The following is a 19,964-nucleotide window of genomic DNA, read 5'->3' as shown; positions in this document are numbered from 1 at the left end:
GCCAGTAAACTACATATTTTTTGTTATTTAACATTATATAATATTAATACAATCAAATAATATATGATTTTAAAATTATTTACGGTAGTCTAGTTATGAACAATGTTATTTACCTTAGACTCTCTATCTGGTTCTCTGTATGGTCGTAAAGTGTCTCTTAAAAAATAAATTCAGTACCGATATGAATTCAGATGTACTATAAATGTTACACCATTGTGAAAGGAATTGTACTCTGCATATAAAAACTGACTCGTTCCATATCTTTGTAAGCCCAATGTAGTAGGGCCTACGATACATGAAGTTTGTTAGTTTCTTAGTTAGTTAAGAGTCACGACCTATGGATCATTTTGCACTATAAATTGTAATGATGTCGAACGAGTCATTTTACATTCACATCGCAAATTAATCTGTAAATATGGCTACATGCTGAACATTTATAAGATTTTTTTAATTTTATTAATTTTTTGAATATGCAGATATGAGTTAGTGATTCCTACCCGCCACCCTTTGGTAATTACAATAATAAAATTCTTCAATGAAACAGAAAGACTCATCAAGGAGAAACTTTCTCGATTTGTTCTCAAATATTACTTTCCTGTATGTCACACATTTTGTGTCACTGGGTAACTGATCAAAATCTTTTAATGCAGCACCGTACACCCCTTTTTGTTGTAAGAAAAACCTTAATGTGAACTAATGAATCTCGTTTTTCCTTGTGGTATTGTAATTATGGACATCATTGCTCCTCTTGAACTATAGAGGACTGTTTACAAACAACTTGATTAGAGAATAAATACGTTGTGAAGCCGTAGTGAGAGCACATAACTCCTTCAATGGATGCCCACAACATGATCATGGGTAAGTACGACACATTATTCTTACAGCACATGTTTGAGAAATGAAGATTTTCTTTCTTAAAGATGAGTACCCCAGAACATTATTCCATATGAGATTACTGAATGAAAATATGCAAAATATATCGACTAAGTGATTTGACTCTTTCCAATATTTGCAATGATTTTAAGTGCAAATGTTAGTGAACTAAGTTGTTTTAGGAGTTACAAAATGCGCCTTTTCTGGTTCAAATACGTTGTGAAGCCGTAGTGAGAGCACATAACTCCTTCAATGGATGCCCACAACATGATCATGGGTAAGTACGACACATTATTCTTACAGCACATGTTTGAGAAATGAAGATTTTCTTTCTTAAAGATGAGTACCCCAGAACATTATTCCATATGAGATTACTGAATGAAAATATGCAAAATATATCGACTAAGTGATTTGACTCTTTCCAATATTTGCAATGATTTTAAGTGCAAATGTTAGTGAACTAAGTTGTTTTAGGAGTTACAAAATGCGCCTTTTCTGGTTCAAATTTTCTTCAATATGGATCTGCAATAATTTTGATGTTTCCAATCTATTTATTATTTCCTCAGTAGGTATCACACTTATCATTGGTGTAGTACCCCTAGAACTGAATACATTGTGTCTTTTTGAAATTCAGGGCGAGAGCACTTGCAGGAAACGAGTCCACACTTTTAAGAACATTATTTACCATTTCTTCTGTTTCTGTATATATGTGTGGGTTGTTTACAGAACATCATTTACATGTGTGAGGAACAATAGTGGACCTGAGACTGAATCTTGGGGAGCAGAAATCAAAAATGTTCAAATGTGTGTGAAATCTTATGGGACTTAACTGCTAAGGTCATCAGTCCCTAATCTTACACACTACTTAACCTAAATTATCCTAAGGACAAACACACACACCCATGCCTGAGGGAGGATCCGAACCTCTGCCAGGACCTCTTGGGGAACCCCATACATAATTTCTCCCCAGTCAGATTTATGTCCCCCAGATTATATTGCTTAATTTACTAAGAAGAACTTTCTGCATTCTTTTGGTTGGATTTTAAATTTAACTAGGAGAAAACTGTGATTCATACAATCAGCTGCCTTAGGTAGGTCGCAGAAAATACCAAGAAGAACTATTTTATTATTTAATGTTTGTAAAAAAAATGGTGGGTGAACATATAAGAAGCATTGTCTTAGAGAAACTCTTCTGAAATCCAAACTGTGATTTACAGAGAATATTATTTTTGCTAAGGTGAGATGGTACTCTAGAATACATCAGCTTCTCCAAATTTCTGGAAAACTATGTTAGCAGCGAAACAGGTCAGTAGCTATTGACATCTCTCCTATCACCATTCTTATGGGGGGTTTCAGACTCTCAGGAAAAATGCCTCGAGTTAGTGATGTGTTACATATTCCAGACAGACTATTCTTGTTATATGAATACAAATCTTTGAAATTGTATTGGAAATATAATGAAAACCAGAGAACATTTTATTTTTGAGAGAATGTACAAGTTTCTTAATTTAGTTGGTGATATATCAATATGAGTGAATTTTATGAGAGCTACTGTTTCAACAGACTTCTGTGATTTTACTCTTCAATTGTTTGTCTATATACTTCCTATTATCTTTAAGAAATGATCATTAGATGTATATGCTACCTGTACCTCGTCATTTGCAGCTGTTTTATTCAGTTCAGTAGTGATGTTATCCTGTCCTGTTGCTGGTTGTCTCTTGTTCCATTACATTCAATAGCTGTAAGTCTGTTGTTGAAATGTGCATGTTCCTTGACTTTTTAATAACCTTTCTTAGTAATTCTGAAGAGTTTTTGCAGTGAGGATCTATATTTAGTAAGTTTACTTAATAATTACAATTGGAAAGATCTCCTTAATAATAACAGTCATTGTTCTACTAATATAGTATTTGATATGATTTTTTCATCTTTTTAAAATACTTTTGAGGCCAACTTTCCTCAGTACAAATGTAAAGTTAGTCTCAACACATGTAACACAAATAACCATAGGCATCAGAATGCATGGTATACTTTTCAGCTAGCCAATATGAAAACATATCGTTGATGTATTAAGATTTTTATAGACTCCAGAAAACAGATATGGCTAAGCCAAGACACTTAAGAGCTCAAAAGGATTATAAATATGCATCAATGAGGCTAACAAACAACATAACTTATTGAGTACAAAGTCATTCAGAAATAAACGCAATAAAACATGGCAAGTAGAAATCTCAGTGGTCAAAGACTAGCAAAAAGAGGCTGTAGATGTATAATGAGTTGAATTTAATAACTTTTCTATACAGTCAGTTAACGAAATTTGTGAAAGCACTGCTAGGCCTTATGAAACTGTATCTTGATACCATAAAATGTTATAATGTAAGCTATGCATTGAGAAACAGTTTTTTCTGTGAACTGACGTCAGATGTTGTTTTAAGTATTGTAAGTAATTTTACATCTTCTGATAGTGTAGATATATATGAGCTTTGTAGTAATATATTAAAAAAGATAGTTGGTTGTGTATCATTTCCCCTTACTTATTGTATAAATAAATGTTTAAATTAAGGTGTATTTCCAGAGGCATTAAAATTAACTAGAAATTTGCACACTTATAAGAAAGGAGAGAGTAATTATTGCCCTCTAGTCATCGCCTAGTATCTCTGACACTATTTATATCTAAAGTTGTAGAATTCATCGTCTCTTGCCAGTTATATGATTATTTGGAACACAATAACGTTCTTCCTGGGCTTTAGGAATGCAAATCTACTGTCTTTTTAATTAAAGAAGTGATTAGTGCTTATAAGGAGAAGAACACCACAGAAAGCAAAATAGAGACACTGACCACAGCTGGATGTGTATTGAGTGTAGGCACCAAGAAGGTGACTGTAGCCCTCCATATTGCTGCAATAGACCAAAACTGTTACTTCATGGTTAGTCCTTCTAACAATCTGGTTTGGTTTTGCGCTAATGGATTTTTGCTCAATGAGAGTTAAACTCAGCAAACTGGATTTAGTTTAAGAAATTTGCCAGTAGAAGTCTGTTTAGGTAGTGTTAAGTTTTCAGGTATTGTCATGAGTAGTAAATTGTCTTGGGATTCATGCATTTAATAAGTTAGTGCAAGGTTGTCTCGAGTGGTGTACATGTTAAGAAATTAAGAAAAACACTCATGTATCTTTGCCTTCTATAAGATCAACTTCTTTTGCTTTTTTCCACAGTACTGTATGCTATGGGCTTTTATTTTGAGACAATATAACGCATGTTCATAATATTTTGGTACTTCAAAAGAAACTCATTTACAAACTCAGGAAACCTTCCCTACTACAGACCATTGTTTATTGAACTAAAAATATTAACCGTAATAAACTTGCACATTTAGACTGTTCTCTTGTACATGAAGAATAACTTATCAGAATGCTGACTTAGACAGGAGTTGCACTCTTATGGCGCTATAAATAATAGACATACTGCCATATCTTAATGTAGACATAGGCATACTGTAGTAGTAGTAGCTTTATTCATCTGTAGATCTCTTTTTACAAGAATATAGGATATGTCAAAGTATTTACAAATTTAGATCAATTTAAAATAAGTATACACATACATTTACAGACTTCTAGTTAGAGACAATCATTAGATTTACTCCTGGTATACAATACTTTTTTTACAAATAACTTATTAAATAATGTAATGCCACATTGTTCACTCATATCTCACTATCAGTCATTGCACACACTATACACACATTGTTTCATAACGCTTCATTCACTACACACACACACACACACACACACACACACACACACACACACACAAAATACACACTGTGATCTCTGGGCCATTTTCTGTAATGCAACTTCCCATTTGAAACTTCCTGGCAGATTAAAACTGTGTGCCGGACCGAGACTCGAACTCGGGCCTTTGCCGTTCGTGGGCAAGTGCTCTACCAACTGAGCTACCCAAGCATGACTCACACCCCATCCTCACAGCTTCTGCCAGTACCTCGTTTCCTACCTTCCAAACTTTACAGAAGCTCTCCTACGAACCTTGCAGAACTAGCACTCTGCGAAATGCAAAGGCCCCGAGTTTGAGTCTCAGTCTGGCACACAGTTTTAATCTGCCAGGAAGTTTCATATCAGGGCACACTCCGCTGCAGAATGAAAATCTCATTCTGGAAACTTCCCATTTGCTATCCTGAAAAACTGAGTCTGCATCCCTCCATAATGAGTGAAATGTTGAGCATAGAAGGAGGAAGAGGTGTTAGTATTGTGCTGTGCATAGCTTTATGGTAAGTATTTCTAAAAAGGAAGAAAAGAAGGAAAAAAAAACAGAAAGTGAAAGCGTTATTGGAATGTTGGAAATTTTATAATCATTATTATCAATACTTATTTGTATAGCATTTTTTATCAATATCTTAACGTAGACTATCTAAATCACTGTACAGCTATGAAGTGGTAAGTATAAAAATGATCACTGCTGCTTCTAGAATAGGTAGAAGCTCAATTTGACTTATTTAAGTGTAGAGTGTGCAGTTGGTTTTCATTAATCCTTTTTACTACATTAATGAATTTTAGGAATGTGGAAATGTGACAGCATAGTGATAATTGTTTGGAGAGTGTACTATAAATTCTTGAACATTGTTAATGTATGACACTTGGTTCATATTGTTTTAGCTTAGATATTGTACTTTATTGGAAATGTATTATAATTTATAGCCATTTTAACTTTTATGAATCGATCTTTTTTGTGTATATACTGTATATTTATGTACATTTGTAACCCAACATTATCTATCTCTTTAAAAGTTGCACAACGCTAAAATAATAATTATTTCTTTATTTATCTCATCGAGTTTATTTCACTTTGTATTTGACTAAATAACTGAACAAAAATTGGAGTTCTACTTTTGGCGAATTCCACTACAATCTAACGTTTGGGGGTGGGAATATCTTGAATGGAAAAAGGGAGGTGGCTTGTCTATTGTATCCAGTGATGAAAATGTCCATTTTTAGTGTAGAAAACCGTTTGAAAAAATCAATTACCTCAGCTTTTTGGGACATAAGGAATGATGTTATTCTTCATCTGAATCAATATTTTTCAAACAGTCCTCCCATTGATAATGAGATACATCTATTGAAAAAAGTTGCACTTGTTGAATATTTTAAATCAATGCTGCATCATGAAGTGAGACTCTGCAGTGAGTATCTACAACATGCTCTGATTAGGAATTTCAACAGGAGAATAGTTTTGTTTAACAACCAAAGATTTTGTTTTGGTTTTGAAATTAGGATCATGTATACATGTGGTGGCAACTACAGCTGCATAAATCAAGTTACCTTCACGTGAGCTGTAGTTTTTGTGAATGTTTGTGTGTAATAAATTAGTGAAGCTGAGCGCCATTCTGTATCTTTCTTAAACTCTATTGCCAACAAGTAAGAAATTAATAACTTATATTTGTTTTGTTATGTAACTCAGAATATCAGTTTCCAAGAATACTATGTCTTAGTACTGTGTTATCTTAACTTTTAAGATGACCTGAATAATATTTCCTTCTTCCACCTCATACAGTGTTTCCACAGCAACAAGAAATTGTATTAAATAAAGTTTATTCTAAAAGATCTGTGCTAAGTGGTACAATAATAAATTTCCACAATACAAGGGCATAAATTCTCCATAAATAATGGTTTTCAATTACACCAGTAGTCGTAAATTAAACGCTCGTTCTTTCATTTTTCTGCCTCGTTCGCTTCTGACCTAAGAAATCTGTTGAGGTTTTTGGCACCAGGCCAGGAAGACTAGAATTTCAGTCACCAGAAACCATTTTCCCCCTAGCAACGTACCAGAGAAGGCAGAAGCATTTATTTTGTAGCATAAATCATATAGCCTATTGCAGGTCCTAAAGAAGTTAATGCATTTCTATGACACTGATAATGATCGTGGTAAATAGAGTCTGTGTAACTAATAATAAATTATCCTCTGAGCCAGAGCACTTAAAATGAATCAAATGTTTTTCCACCTGAAGTTAACAGCGAGATTATTGTGTGTAGCATGCTTTTTAAGACCTTTGGAATTCTTCACTCAGATCCAAATATAAGTACTCATTTATGGTTCTTCTCAAAGCGAGCAAAAACAAGCTTCAGATGAACTGTGAAGTACATAATCACAATGTATGACATACTACATAACTTTCATATGAACTTCGGCTTTTTGCCCGGTGTTGAGAGTGGAGTTATAGATTCTGCTACAAAGGTATGGTATTCATCAAGCTCCTGTCTAATGTAAAGCAAGAAATTGGGAATTCCTACCAATTTAAAAGAAATTCTATTTCTAGGATTTGTTTTAAGATCTAGACAAAAAAATTAAAAATATTCTGTTAATTACATGGCAGGTAAGAGAGCACACTGAAAAGCTGTATGTAAAACAGGAATTTATAAATGGAAACAGCTATTTTTTTGGGTATAATCAAGTAAATATTAAGCTATCAGTAGGAGATAAACAGTAAGTATCTAGTATAACTGTGGAGGCAGCAACTTTTTCAGAGTAGCATCTTTCTTTTTAATTTCCTTGATTAAATTTAGCTGGTGTAAGCATGAATAATGCTGAGCAATACAACAGCAGGTTGATTACTTTTAATACCAGTACAGATTAAGGCCTACAAATTATTTGCAAATTCTTAGTGTAACTCTTCTTAATGTGACTCCTCTTCAACCCTGAATGCTCTCCTTCTTAATTGGATTTTGTCTCAGATCGAATTTTGTGCTTTGTACTAGAAACAGAAGTAATGACATCCATATATGCTCAGAGAAGTATTGTTTTACATCCTAAAAGTCAGACAATGTGACGAAAATCCGAGTTGTGAAAGTGCACTATTTCAAAATCCGTGCAGAGGTATTTCCATGAGTTGAGAGCTACGATGTATGTTGGTTCATAGATGTAAAACTCTATGACAGACTAATGATTTTAAAACGACAAACATTAATACCTCTATAATCGACGTTTTCTAATATTTTATGATATACATTGTTTTGGTATCTATATTGGATTAAGCAAAACTCATAAAATATCAATGCTTATTTTGGGGAAACGGATTTCATGTCTTATGAAAGCATAATGAAACATTTCACATGTATTTTTGAGGAATCTTCTGAAAACTAATGCTCTTTGCCATATTGATATTTTGTCTTCTACTCCTGTGAGGCAGTGAACATAAGGTCTCACAGTATAACAAAAACAGGAATTCACTGAAAAACTCTAATACTGTTGCTTGAAAACAGAACTGTCAGTATGTTTCACCAGAACGCATGTGTAAACGGTAATGCTGCATTAATATTAGGAATTTCGCGGAAATTGTAATAACCATTGTACTGCATGTGGAACAGCAATACAAATTATTGATTTGTTGTTAAAGTCAATATTTGGTTTCAGCTGTAAATGTGGAGAACTGTAACTGTCAGCTCTGCTTCACATAGATCTTAATGATGGAATTTCTGTTTTCTGACCAAAACATGTGACTTCGATGTTGGTTTCAAAACTAAACAGGGAAGAGATAGGGGCGTGGCAGTTTATGTTATTTATGGTCTATGCACACAACAGGTGGATCGTTGACACGATGACACATCCTTTACACCAGTACTGAATAGTGACTCTAGGTCAAAAGAAATCATCTGTGATACAAAAAGTTGGAAAATTGTTCTAGAATTAAGAAAATAACAATGGTGAAGTTAGTTAATGATGAAATTAAATTTCATAACGAATGTTCTTGACAAAATTTTGTGTGATAAACCGCTATTAAGTAAAATGGTAAGAAAAGTACCATAGAAATATTTCTAATCATCGACTTTTATTAGCTAGAGGAAACAGAAACACACACAACAATATTTAGTAGGTAGTACTTGGAACTTTTTTCTTATCTATTGTGTCTTTCTTTTCTAAAACGGTAAAAAAGAACTGTATATTTCTCTTTTTACAGAGCTGATGTTTTTACTTTTCAAACAAAATTATTTAATAACAATTATTTCATCAATTTAACTTCTCATTTGCACATAAAGTAGGCTTTTTCTAGGTCTAGGTATTAAAAAACCGAAATAATTTTTTGCTTTCAGGTATGTAGCCTCTATGCGCAAGAACATCCAAGGAAAATGTCATGCACATAATCTATTACCATAACATGATTGAGTGTGGCAAGAATAAGTTAACTCTTGATGCTAGCGGATAACGCCAACGTGCCCTCCCCTCGTCTCAGCGTCCTCTAGTCCCCCACCAATACCAGTGTTAAAACTCATTTCTCCATAAACCTTAATGCTGACATCTCATTCCTCCCCATTTCATTTTTACAAGTGAGAACGCTAGATGACATGACTGTCAAAGCTTAAAGGCTGTTTAATTTACCGGATTCATAAACCTCCACTCCACAAACCATTACCATCCAAGAGCTTCAAGAACAGCCGCAAGGTAGATCTACATTTGCATTTTTGTTCGTTCATGAATGGTTAGTATCATGGCCAAAATGAACTTCGTATTCACCTATGTAAATAAATAGTTTGTTAAGTGACAAAATGTTATTAAAATGTGTGATAGGACTCTTATTCCAGCCTTCAGCAACTCCCTTTAATCACAGAGTAGTACTGAAGTAATTTAACATCATTTGCAGTAATGAAGCATATTCAAAAAGTATTGTAATTTACAGTGTTAACTTACTGTTGGAATGTTAATATATTAAAGGCAATCTGATATTACTTTAATGATAATAAAGTTTTGCTTTAGTCACTGAGAGGATATATTACATTCAAGAGATTTGAAGCTGCTTTTGATCTAAAATAAAAGTCCATACAAATATAACAGTGTTGGTAGTGGCTGCAATCAATGAGTGATAACTAGTCTGCGCCATCGTACAAAGTTTTGTTACCAAATTAAGTGTAGAAATAGTTACTTTTACAACATCACTGGCCTCTCAGAACACCGACTGATAGTAAAAATAAAACAGAACTGTTGAGATGAGAGCCTTACTTTAGGAAGTACCTTCACAGTATTGTAAACAGCCTTTATTAATGAAACAAGGATATCAAAATGATAGTTGCCAAATATCTAGCCATTACTTTAAACTTAACACATCTTTTGTATAGACAAATAAACACAAATTAGTTTTCTCATTCAAAACTGATTTGCAACCATTACTTCATTCCTTGCCAATAAACTCTTTTAGCTTGTTTGAAACACACAAGAGATTTCGAAGAGGAATCTAGTTTTATATCCAGACTAAGATATGAGTTCTCTTTGTTGATATTCCTATAATCTCTCGAGCTAAAACCTGTACAACAACATTGTTGTTGTTTTTGTTGTGGTCTTCAGTCCTGAGACTGGTTTGATGCAACTCTCCATGCTACTCTATCCTGTGCAAGCTTCTTCATCTCCCAGTACCTACTGTAGCCTACATCATTCTGAATCTGCTTAGTGTATTCATCTCTTGGTCTCCCTCTACGATTTTTACCTTCCACATTGCCCTCCAATACCAAACCGGTGATTCCTTGATGTCTCAGAACATGTCCGACCAACCGATCCCTTCTTCTCGTCAAGTTGTGCCACAAGCTCCTCTTCTCCCCAATTCTATTCAATACATCCTCATTAGTTATGTGATCTACCCATCTAATCTTCAGCATTCTTCTGTAGCACCACATTTCGAAAGCTTCTATTCTCTTCTTGTCTAATCTATTTATCATCCACGTTTCACTTCCATACATGGCTACACTTCATAAAAATACTTTCAGAAACGACTTCCTGACATTTAAATCTATACTCGATGTTAACAAATTTCTCTTCTTCAGAAACGCTTTCCTTGCCATTGCCAGTCTGAATTTTATATCCTCTCTACTTCGACCATCATCAGTTATTTTGCTCCCCAAATAGCAAAACTCCTTTACTACTTTAAGTATCTCATTTACTAATCTAATTCCCTCAGTATCACCCGACTTAATTCGACAGCATTCCATTATCCTCGTTTTGGTTTTGTTGATGTTCATCTTATACCCTCCTTTCAAGACACTGTCCATTCTGTTCAACTGCTCTTCCAAGTCCTTTGCTGTCTCTGACAGAATTACAATGTCATCAGCGAATCTCAAAGATTTTATTTCTTCTCCATGGATTTTAATACCTACTCCGAACTTTCCTTTTGTTTCCTTTATTGCTTGCTCAATATACAGATTGAACAACATCGGGGAGAGGCTACAACCCAGTCTCACTCCCTTCCCAACCACTGCTTCCCTTTCATACCCCTCGACTCTCATAACTGCCATCTGGTTTCTGTACAAATTGTAAATAGCCTTTCGCTCCCTGTATTTTACCCCTGCCACCTTCAGAATTTGAAAGAGAGTATTCCAATCAACATTGTCAAAAGCTTTCTCTAAGTCTACAAATGCTAGAAACGTAGGTTTGCCTTTCCTTAATCTTTCTTCTAAGATAAGTCGTAGGGTCAGTATTGCCTCACGTGTTCCAACATTTCAATGGAATCCAAACTGATCTTCCCCGAGGTCGACTTCTATCAGTTTTTACATTCGTCTGTAAAAAATTCGTTTTAGTATTTTCCAGCTGTGACTTATTAAACTGATAGTTCGGTAATTTTCACATCTGTCGACACCTGCTTTCTTTGGGATTGGAATAGTTATATTCTTCTTGAAGTCTGAGGGAATTTCGCCTGTCTCATATATGTTGCTCACCAGATGGCAGAATTTTGTCAGGACTGGCTCTCCCAATGCTGTCAGTAGTTCTAATGGAATGTTGTCTACTCTGGGGGCCTTGTTTAGACTCAGGTGTTTCAGTGCTCTGTCAAACTCTTCATGCAGTATCATATCTCCCATTTCATCTTCATCTACATCCTCTTCCATTTCCATAATATTGTCCTCAAGTACATCGCCCTTGTATAGACCCTCTATATACTCCTTCCACCTTTCTGCTTTCCCTTCTTTGCTTAGAACTGGGTTTCCATCAGAGCTCTTGATATTCATGCAAGTCGTTCTCCTTTCTCCAAAGGTCTCTTTAATTTTCCTGTAGGCAGTATCTATCTTACCCTAGTGAGATAAGCCTCTACATCCTTACATTTGTCCCCTAGCCATCCCTTCTTAGCCATTTTGCACTTCCTGTCAATATCATTTTTGAGACGTTTGTATTCCTTTTTGCCTACTTCATTTACTGCATTTTTATATTTTCTCCTTTCATCAATTAAATTCAATATTTCTTCCGTTACCCAAGGGTTTCTACTAGCCCTCGTCTTTTTACCTATTTGATCCTCTGCTGCCTTCACTATTTCATCCCTCAAAGCTACCCATTCTTCTTCTACTGTGTTTCTTGCCCCCATTCCTGTCAATTGTTCCCTTATGCTCTCCCTGAAGCTCTCTACAACCTCTGGTTCTTTCAGTTTATCCAGGTCCCATCTCCTTAATTTCCCACCTTTCTGCAGTTTCTTCAGTTTTAATCTACAGTTCATAACCAATAGATTGTCGTCAGAGTACACTTCTGCCCCTGGAAATGTCTTACAATTTAAAACCTGGTCCTAAATCTCTGTCCTACCATTATATAATCTATCTGATACCTTTTAGTATCTCCAGGCTTCTTCCACGTATACAACCTTCTTTCATGATTCTTGAACCAAGTGTTAGCTATGATTAAGTTATGCTCTGCCCAAAATTCCCCCAGACGGCTTCCTCTTTCATTTCTTAGCCCCAATCCATATTCACCTACTATGTTTCCTTCTCTCCCTTTTCCTACTCTCGAATTTCAGTCAATTATGACTATTAAATTTTCGTCTCCCTTCGCTACCTGAATAATTTCTTTTATCTCATCATACATTTCATCAATTTCTTCATCATCTGCAGAGCTAGTTGGCATATAAACTTGTACTACTGTAGTAGATGTGGGCTTCGTGTCTATCTTGGCCACAATAATGCGTTCATTATGCTGTTTGTAGTAGCTTACCCAGACTCCTATTTTTTTATTCATTATTAAACCTACTCCTGCATTACCCCTATTTGATTTTGTATTTATAACCCTGTAATCACCTGACCAAAAGTCTTGTTCCTCCTGCCACCAAACTTCACTAATTCCCACTATATCTAACTTGAACCTATCCATTTCCCTTTTTAAATTTTCTAACCTACCTGCCCGATTAAGGGATCTGACATTCCACACTCTGATCCGTAGAATGCTAGTTTTCTTTCTCCTGATAACAATGTCCTCTTGAGTAGTCCCCGCCCAGAGATCCGAATGGGGGACTATTTTACCTCCGGAATATTTTACCCAAGAGGATGCCATCATCATTAAATCATACAGTAAAGCTGCATGCCCTTGGGAAAAATTCCGGCTGTAGTTTCCCCTTGCTTTCAGCCGCTCGCAGTACCAGAACAGCAAGGCCATTTTGGTTAGTGTTACAAGGCCAGATCAGTCAGTCATCCAGACTGTTGTCCCTTCAACTACTGAAAAGGCTGCTGCCCTTCTTCAGGAACCACACGTTTGTCTGGCCTCTCAACAGATACCCCTCCATTGTGGTTGCACCTACGGTACAGCTATCTGTATCATTGAGGCACGCAAGCCTACCCACCAACGTCAAGGTCCATGATTCATGGGGGCGGGGGGGCACACAACAACATTATTGCATCCAAAAATCACTTCAGTTGACACTATCTTGAAAACTGTGCCTGGGGAAATTCTGAATGTGCAGATGGAAATACCTACTGGCCTCTGAAGAATATATTTGGGGATGCTTGTGCAAATTTCCTGTAGGAACATGGCTCTAAGCTACAGTTTTTAACAGTAGTGTTAGGATTGAAACAGATGTGTGGATTACAACCAAGTTCAAGATAGGCTCCGGAAAGGTTAAAGGGCTGATGGTTGCACTCTAAACATGTCCAGTAATTACAATGCTTTAGATATTGTGAGTAAAAGTATACATACAGCCCTACAGATTCGACAGGAATCTGACAGTACATGACAGAAAATACAAGATAAGGCTAAAGAATGCAAGATTAAGAACGTTATAACATTCTTTTCATTAGATGGTAGTCATAGAAGAGGAATGTCAGTACTAGCACTGAACTCCCTTACTTATGACTACCATGAAACCATTATTTTTAAAGCAAGTAAACACCTGCCAATGTCATCTGTGGTCAGAATTATATGGGGAAAGATACCAGGTACTGGCAAGGAAGACTGTGATGTGATTATTAAATCTGCAAATAGTAGTTCGAATTCCAACCTCAGTTATGCAACTGAGTTGTGTTACATTCTTTGAACAACTGATAGCGATGTTTGCAAAACTGACCATCTCAGATTTATAAAGGTATAAGACAACTCATGCATTACTTCAGATTACAAATTAAATGAAGGCAGTGATTAAAAACTATTGGCTAACATAGGTCTTGAGTAAGTTCCTGGTTTGAAAGATAAAACAAAGAAATAATATATCCAACTTTGAATTGGCTATGGGCATGAAAAATTTGGTAGCAATGATGATGTTTATGCCAGAAACGGTGTAGTGTTACCAAATTTAAGCTTACAGTGACTGGTGAGGGTCAATATAAAGAACTGAGGACCTGTTAATGCTGGTGGTTGGCGACAAGATTATACTGACAGCATGATGAAAATTGGTTGTGTTGTGTACTGCCCTTTATATAAATTGAGAAGGCAATAATGTCAGGACTACAGAACTTACAACCCTGGATACATTGCGGATTATCTCACTCTATGCTCGATGAAGATATGAGAAGACATCACTTTAGATATAGAATTACTTTACTGTCAAAGAAAAGTAACATGTAAACAGGAGCACATGACAAAATTAACACATGAGAACAGAGACTGAAGTCAAAGATCTAGCTCATCATAGGAGTGGTTTGTTTTGTTATTGATAGTCGTCACAGACGCCCCACCGCTCCTCTCCCTCCCCTCCCTCCCCACCCCTGGCAGTGCGGATCATGGGGAAGAGGAAGTACACACAAAATTGATGGGAAGGCATGTGGAGGCATTGGATGCTCAGACGACATTAATGGGACCACTGTGCAATGTTGCATGGTGAGCTGTGTCATGGCCAGTCCCTGAGGGAGGCATGACTGCAAACCACTTCTTGGAGACTGGGTGAAGTTGGAGATGTGGATTTTAGCTGAAGTTGGAGATGTGGATGTTAGTCCTGTAGCCAACAAGGAGGGGTGCAGGCATCGGCCTTTGCAGGGAAGGAAGACCTCTGGTGGGCGTGCTTAGCAGTACTGGGGTGGAAGTAGTGTGACAGTAATAGACATACTGCCATCCTCGTTGACAGTGTCTGTAAGTTGTCCTCATCGGTGTCACCCTGCATCTGAAAGGCATGATTGAGGATAATGTCGGTGGTAGACAAGTCGTCATAAGGCTGAAGGGGAGTGGTTAACATGAAGATTGTGCTGTTGTGGAGGTGGATAGAGAAGTCTATGACGCTGAAATCCGAGAGGCCGACTGTAAAGGCCAGGAGGACACAGGGGAATCGTGTAGCCTGATTTATCTCTGCCATATTTGTGTTGCATTGTGCAGTGGGAGGGGTAGAAGACTGGATAGAGTCATCATTGCTTGCAGCAAGAACCTCTTCATGTGTCTGTTCCTGAGTTGAATCTGGGGTTGTAGGGGGGGTACTCGTTCAGTGTCCTAGCTGGTTTCACCCTGTTGATAGAAACTGTTTGTTATTTTCCTCTGAGAAGGATGTCCATTGTATTATTTGCTCGGCTGCTATGCAGACTGAAGTACAGAGATTCAAATGCCACACAGACTATATCATCATGCAGCATGACAAACTCGTCATGTGCCAGATCACTATGTACGAACACCTGTGGCATGGTGTGAGGACACGGGGCTGGCATGCATATAGTAGCGATATGCAAGTGGATGTGCTCAACTAGAGTAGGAATCTCTTCCTGAGATGGGAGTTCAGTGTCCTCGTTGAATTCTGTTAGTAGCACTAGATACTTGTGATAGAGGATACCAGTGAGGGAGTCATTCAGGTCGTCTTTGTGATCTGAGCAGATTCCATGTTAAGACCGACAGTAGGGCCTCTGACCAGGAGCTGCCGTGGCATATGATAGCCGCTTTAAGTGTACAGTGTCAATGTTGAACAAGTCTGTTGCTCTGCCAGTGGTATGCAGTTGTATGGAACTTGTCGACACTGCACAAGGCATATAATTTGGCGAACATATTTGGTCTTGATTCATTTGATTTGTTTGACTTTAACATTGTCAGTGTCTGCATCAAAGCAAAAGACAGTGTAGCTAGCTTGCTAAAAGAATTCTCCGAACTCTTTTCTGAAGGTTTAGGCAAGGCTAACAATTCTGTCACACATATTACTCTCAAAGACAATGCTCAGCCGAAATTTTGCCGGGCCAGATCTGTTCCCATTGCATTACAGGGCAAAGTCGTGGCTGAACTTAAAGGTCCCTTACACACTGGCGATTTGGTCGCACGACTTGCCCGCTAGGAGGAACCCTGTCCGTCCTTTAACACGCAGTTCCCATAAGGCATTTCACACTGGCGATTTGACCGCGCGCCCGCTGTGCGCCCGCCGGTCCCCGCGACTAATCGCGGCGATTCAGCCGCGTTTGACTCTTGCACACGCGGCGATCTGACAGCGTGGCTGCGCAGCTGGTGAGGGGGTAAACAGCTGACGCCTCGCCTCCCCAGTGCGATTGTCGACTAGCGTGCTATTGTGCTATTTTTGCTACAAAAATGACTTTCGACGTGGAGCTTTTCATCATTGAAGTAGAATGTCGCCCTGTAATTTGGGATTCAAGAAAGAAGGATTACAGTAATAAGATCGAAAAACGTAATGCTTGGGAGGAGATGAGTAAGAAATTTGTTCCTGACTTCGAAAATAAAACAGTATTGGAGAAAAACGAAAGTGGTATGTATTATTCTGTTTATTTCTCATTAGAATACATCTTATATTTTTGGGAACATTTTGGGTAAACAGCGCTCTTTTCCTCTTAGATTTTTTATAAGAAACAGTCTAGAGAGCAAACTTTGTTTCGATTTTCATAAGCAGTAACAGCACCTTGAGGCATCCATAGCACCTGCTCCGCTCCACGCCAACTGTGGTAATGGCTGGAGATGATCCACCTATGGATTGAAACTAGTTGCTAATAAATTAAAAAGTTTACACTCTAGACTGTTTTTTATAAAAATTGGAATTCATTTTATATCTTGCTCATTTGCCAAGTAAAAGCATCTTCACTGCTGACAAAATAATCAGCAAATTTGTCTTGTACACTCGCAGAATAGTGGCTTCTTACAGGCGTGGTGCTCTGTACATCATCCAACCCAATTATTTCTAAAGTTTCATCCAGTTTGAACAAATCTCTTTTGCGAACGAAGTTGTGCAGAACGCAACATGCTTGAATTATTACTGCACAGAAGTCCTAATTCACATTTAAAGGGCGATGAAAAAATCGCCATTTGTTGGATAGGATTCCAAAAGTGCACTCAGTGTAACGTCGTGCCCTCGATAACCGGTAATTATAAACCTTTCCTTTCTCTGTTAAATTTTTTCCACTGTACGGACGTTGCATGTTTACTTCAAGTGCAAATGGTTCATCTCCAACAAAGCAGAATGGAAGAGGCTCACCCGAGTCAGTCAAAAGTCGAGGCTCTGGCAAATTTAAATTATTGTCCTTCATTCTTTTGTAACGCTCACTGTTTTTGTAAATTTGTGAGTCCCCACTTTTGCCATATGAACCCACGTCTATGAATGTAAAGTAATAATTAGCGTCACAAACTGCTAGTAACACTACTGAGAAAAAGTGTTTGTCATTATGGTATAAAGAATCACTGTGTTCAGGTTTAACAAGTCTTACATTCTTTCCATCAATTGCGCCAAGACAGTGCGGAAAATCAGCATACACTTTAAATTTTTGTGCTGTATTAATCCAACCTTCTTCTGATGCAGGTGGCATGCATACGCTTTGTAGATTATCCCATATCTCCTGTCAAGTGTCTCGCACGATTTTTGATATAGTTGAAATGCCACATTTGAAGGAATAATGTAGCTCTGTGAATGTACAGCCTGTAGCAAGGTACCCGAAATCAGAGAGTTTTGTTTTTTTCAGCAACACAGTTACAGAAGAAGTGGACTGTTACACAAGAGAACTCAACAAGAGAAAAGCCTCAAAAAGTGGTTTCCTGCAGAAACCCCAAAAAAAATATGTATATTTCGATATGCTTAATTTCCTATCACCTGTAACTGCCACTAAACCACCAGAGTTGGAAGAAGCTGATGCACATACTGATGAGGCAAATATCTCTGATGTACAGGTGGAGTTGCCTCCAATTCCCGTAAGAGACAAAAGATGACAGACGAGGAGAAATTATTTCAGGTGCTTGCAGCAAACATCAAGAAAAAAAAAAACGCGTCAATGGCCGAAGCAGATGACCCTGACGAACATTTTCTACTATCATTATTAGATAATTTGAAATCTGTGCCACAGCATTTGAAAATGGACGCTAAATTTGAAATAATGTCAGTTTTAAGGAAGTACAGCAGGTCTTAAAGTTCACTAGACAACTATAATTTTCAGTTCACTTCACAAATACCAATGCCTGTATACTCAAATTCACCCATAGCTGTACCTGCATATAATCCAAGCCCATGTACATCAAACCGTGATGCCACATTTTCACCTGTATCATCTGATTCATCAGTGGTCACTGACTTATTCTCTGGGTAGCGAAATATCCCAGGTTTGGCTTACTGTATTTTAATATTACACATTGGAGCAAATTATTAAATTGGAGCAATTAATATTTAAAAATAAAGGTATATGGAAAATAAGCAAATACGTAAAATAAGGAAATATATAAAATAAGCAAATATGTAAAATAAGCAAATATGTAAAATGAGGAAATATGTAAAATAAGCAAATTATTAAATTGGAGCAAATTAATATTTAAAAATAAAAGTATATGTAAAATAAGCATTTTCTTTGCCTTAAAGTAATCATTATTCTTTCCTCTGGTGAAATATGTTCCTCATTTGCGTATTTTGCTTTGTGAAATTTGGCCTCAGCATAGCACATAATTCATCAAAAGAAGTCACAGACATTCTGAAATAGTTCATGAATTTTGCAGGGTTTTCTCTTAATTTGCAATAAATTGTGAAAAAATGTCCGTGTTTCTCTCGAGTATGCAGTAGAGGATGAATCCAGTATTTTCTTTGACGTCGGCGGCGTCTGTATTTCCTTTACAACAACAGAGCGAAAAGCAACACTTCCTCGTCAGAGTCCATTTCAGAACTGGCTGGCACGTGCACACAGACAGCTCCCACCACAGAGCTGCTGCCGCGCGGTTGAGCCGCGTGCCTGGCGACTCAGTCGCACGGTTCAGCAGCGCGATACTCGTGCATTGCAGCGACCGAATCGCGCGGCTGAATCGCGGCGACGAAATCGCCAAGTGGAAGCAACTAAAGAATTGCAAGATAGCGGAGTTATTACTCTCTTATCAGCTAGTCAGTGAGCAAGTCCACTAATTTTGTTCCCCAAACCTTCAGGTTGCATTCGCCTCTGTGTTGACTTTAAGTCTACAGTCAACCTGCAAACTGTGGTTGATACTTATCCATTGCCACACCCAGAGGATCTCATGTACAGATTAGGCTCAAGACACTATTTTTCAAAAATTGGTTTGTGTGATGAGTATCTTAAAATACCACTCGATGAAGAATCTCAAAAAGTGTGTGTAGTGAAAACTCATTTGGGTTTGTTTAAATATCTGCCTTTGCCTTTCAGCAGTGCTTCCACACCAGCTGTTTTCCAACGGTATTTGGAACAGCTGACTGCACAAGTACCAAATTGTTCAAAGTATTTGGACGATATTGTCGTAGCAGGTCGTTCACCTGAATAACATATTGCAAATTTACGTGCTTTGTTTCGTGTGTTATTTGTTGCAGGACTAAAGTGCACACTGCACAAGTGTGATTTTTTTAAGTCCTGAGTTGAGTGTCTTGGTCATGTCATAAGCAGTCACGGCGTACATCGTCTTCTGTCACATTTGTTGCCATACGAGATTTGCCAGTTCCTCGCAATGTCACAGAATTGCAGTCAGTCTTAGGGAAA

The 19,964-nt window shown here is 37.3% G+C and overlaps 1 long non-coding RNA gene across 1 annotated transcript; it reads left to right on the top strand.

Annotated features, from left to right (window-relative positions):
- Nucleotides 1-284: 284 nt before the first annotated feature.
- On the top strand, nucleotides 285-18,783 carry LOC126481104 (uncharacterized). The gene is made up of 3 exons (XR_007587514.1): nucleotides 285-409; nucleotides 760-858; nucleotides 17,967-18,783. It is a non-coding gene; the product is annotated as an uncharacterized LOC126481104 (long non-coding RNA).
- Nucleotides 18,784-19,964: the final 1,181 nt, after the last annotated feature.

Source organism: Schistocerca serialis, chromosome 5, assembly GCF_023864345.2.
Source record: "Schistocerca serialis cubense isolate TAMUIC-IGC-003099 chromosome 5, iqSchSeri2.2, whole genome shotgun sequence".
Lineage (NCBI taxonomy): Eukaryota > Metazoa > Arthropoda > Insecta > Orthoptera > Acrididae > Schistocerca > Schistocerca serialis.
The sequence above is the reverse complement of the archived record's forward strand: the minus strand, read 5'-3'. Positions and strand labels throughout refer to the sequence as shown.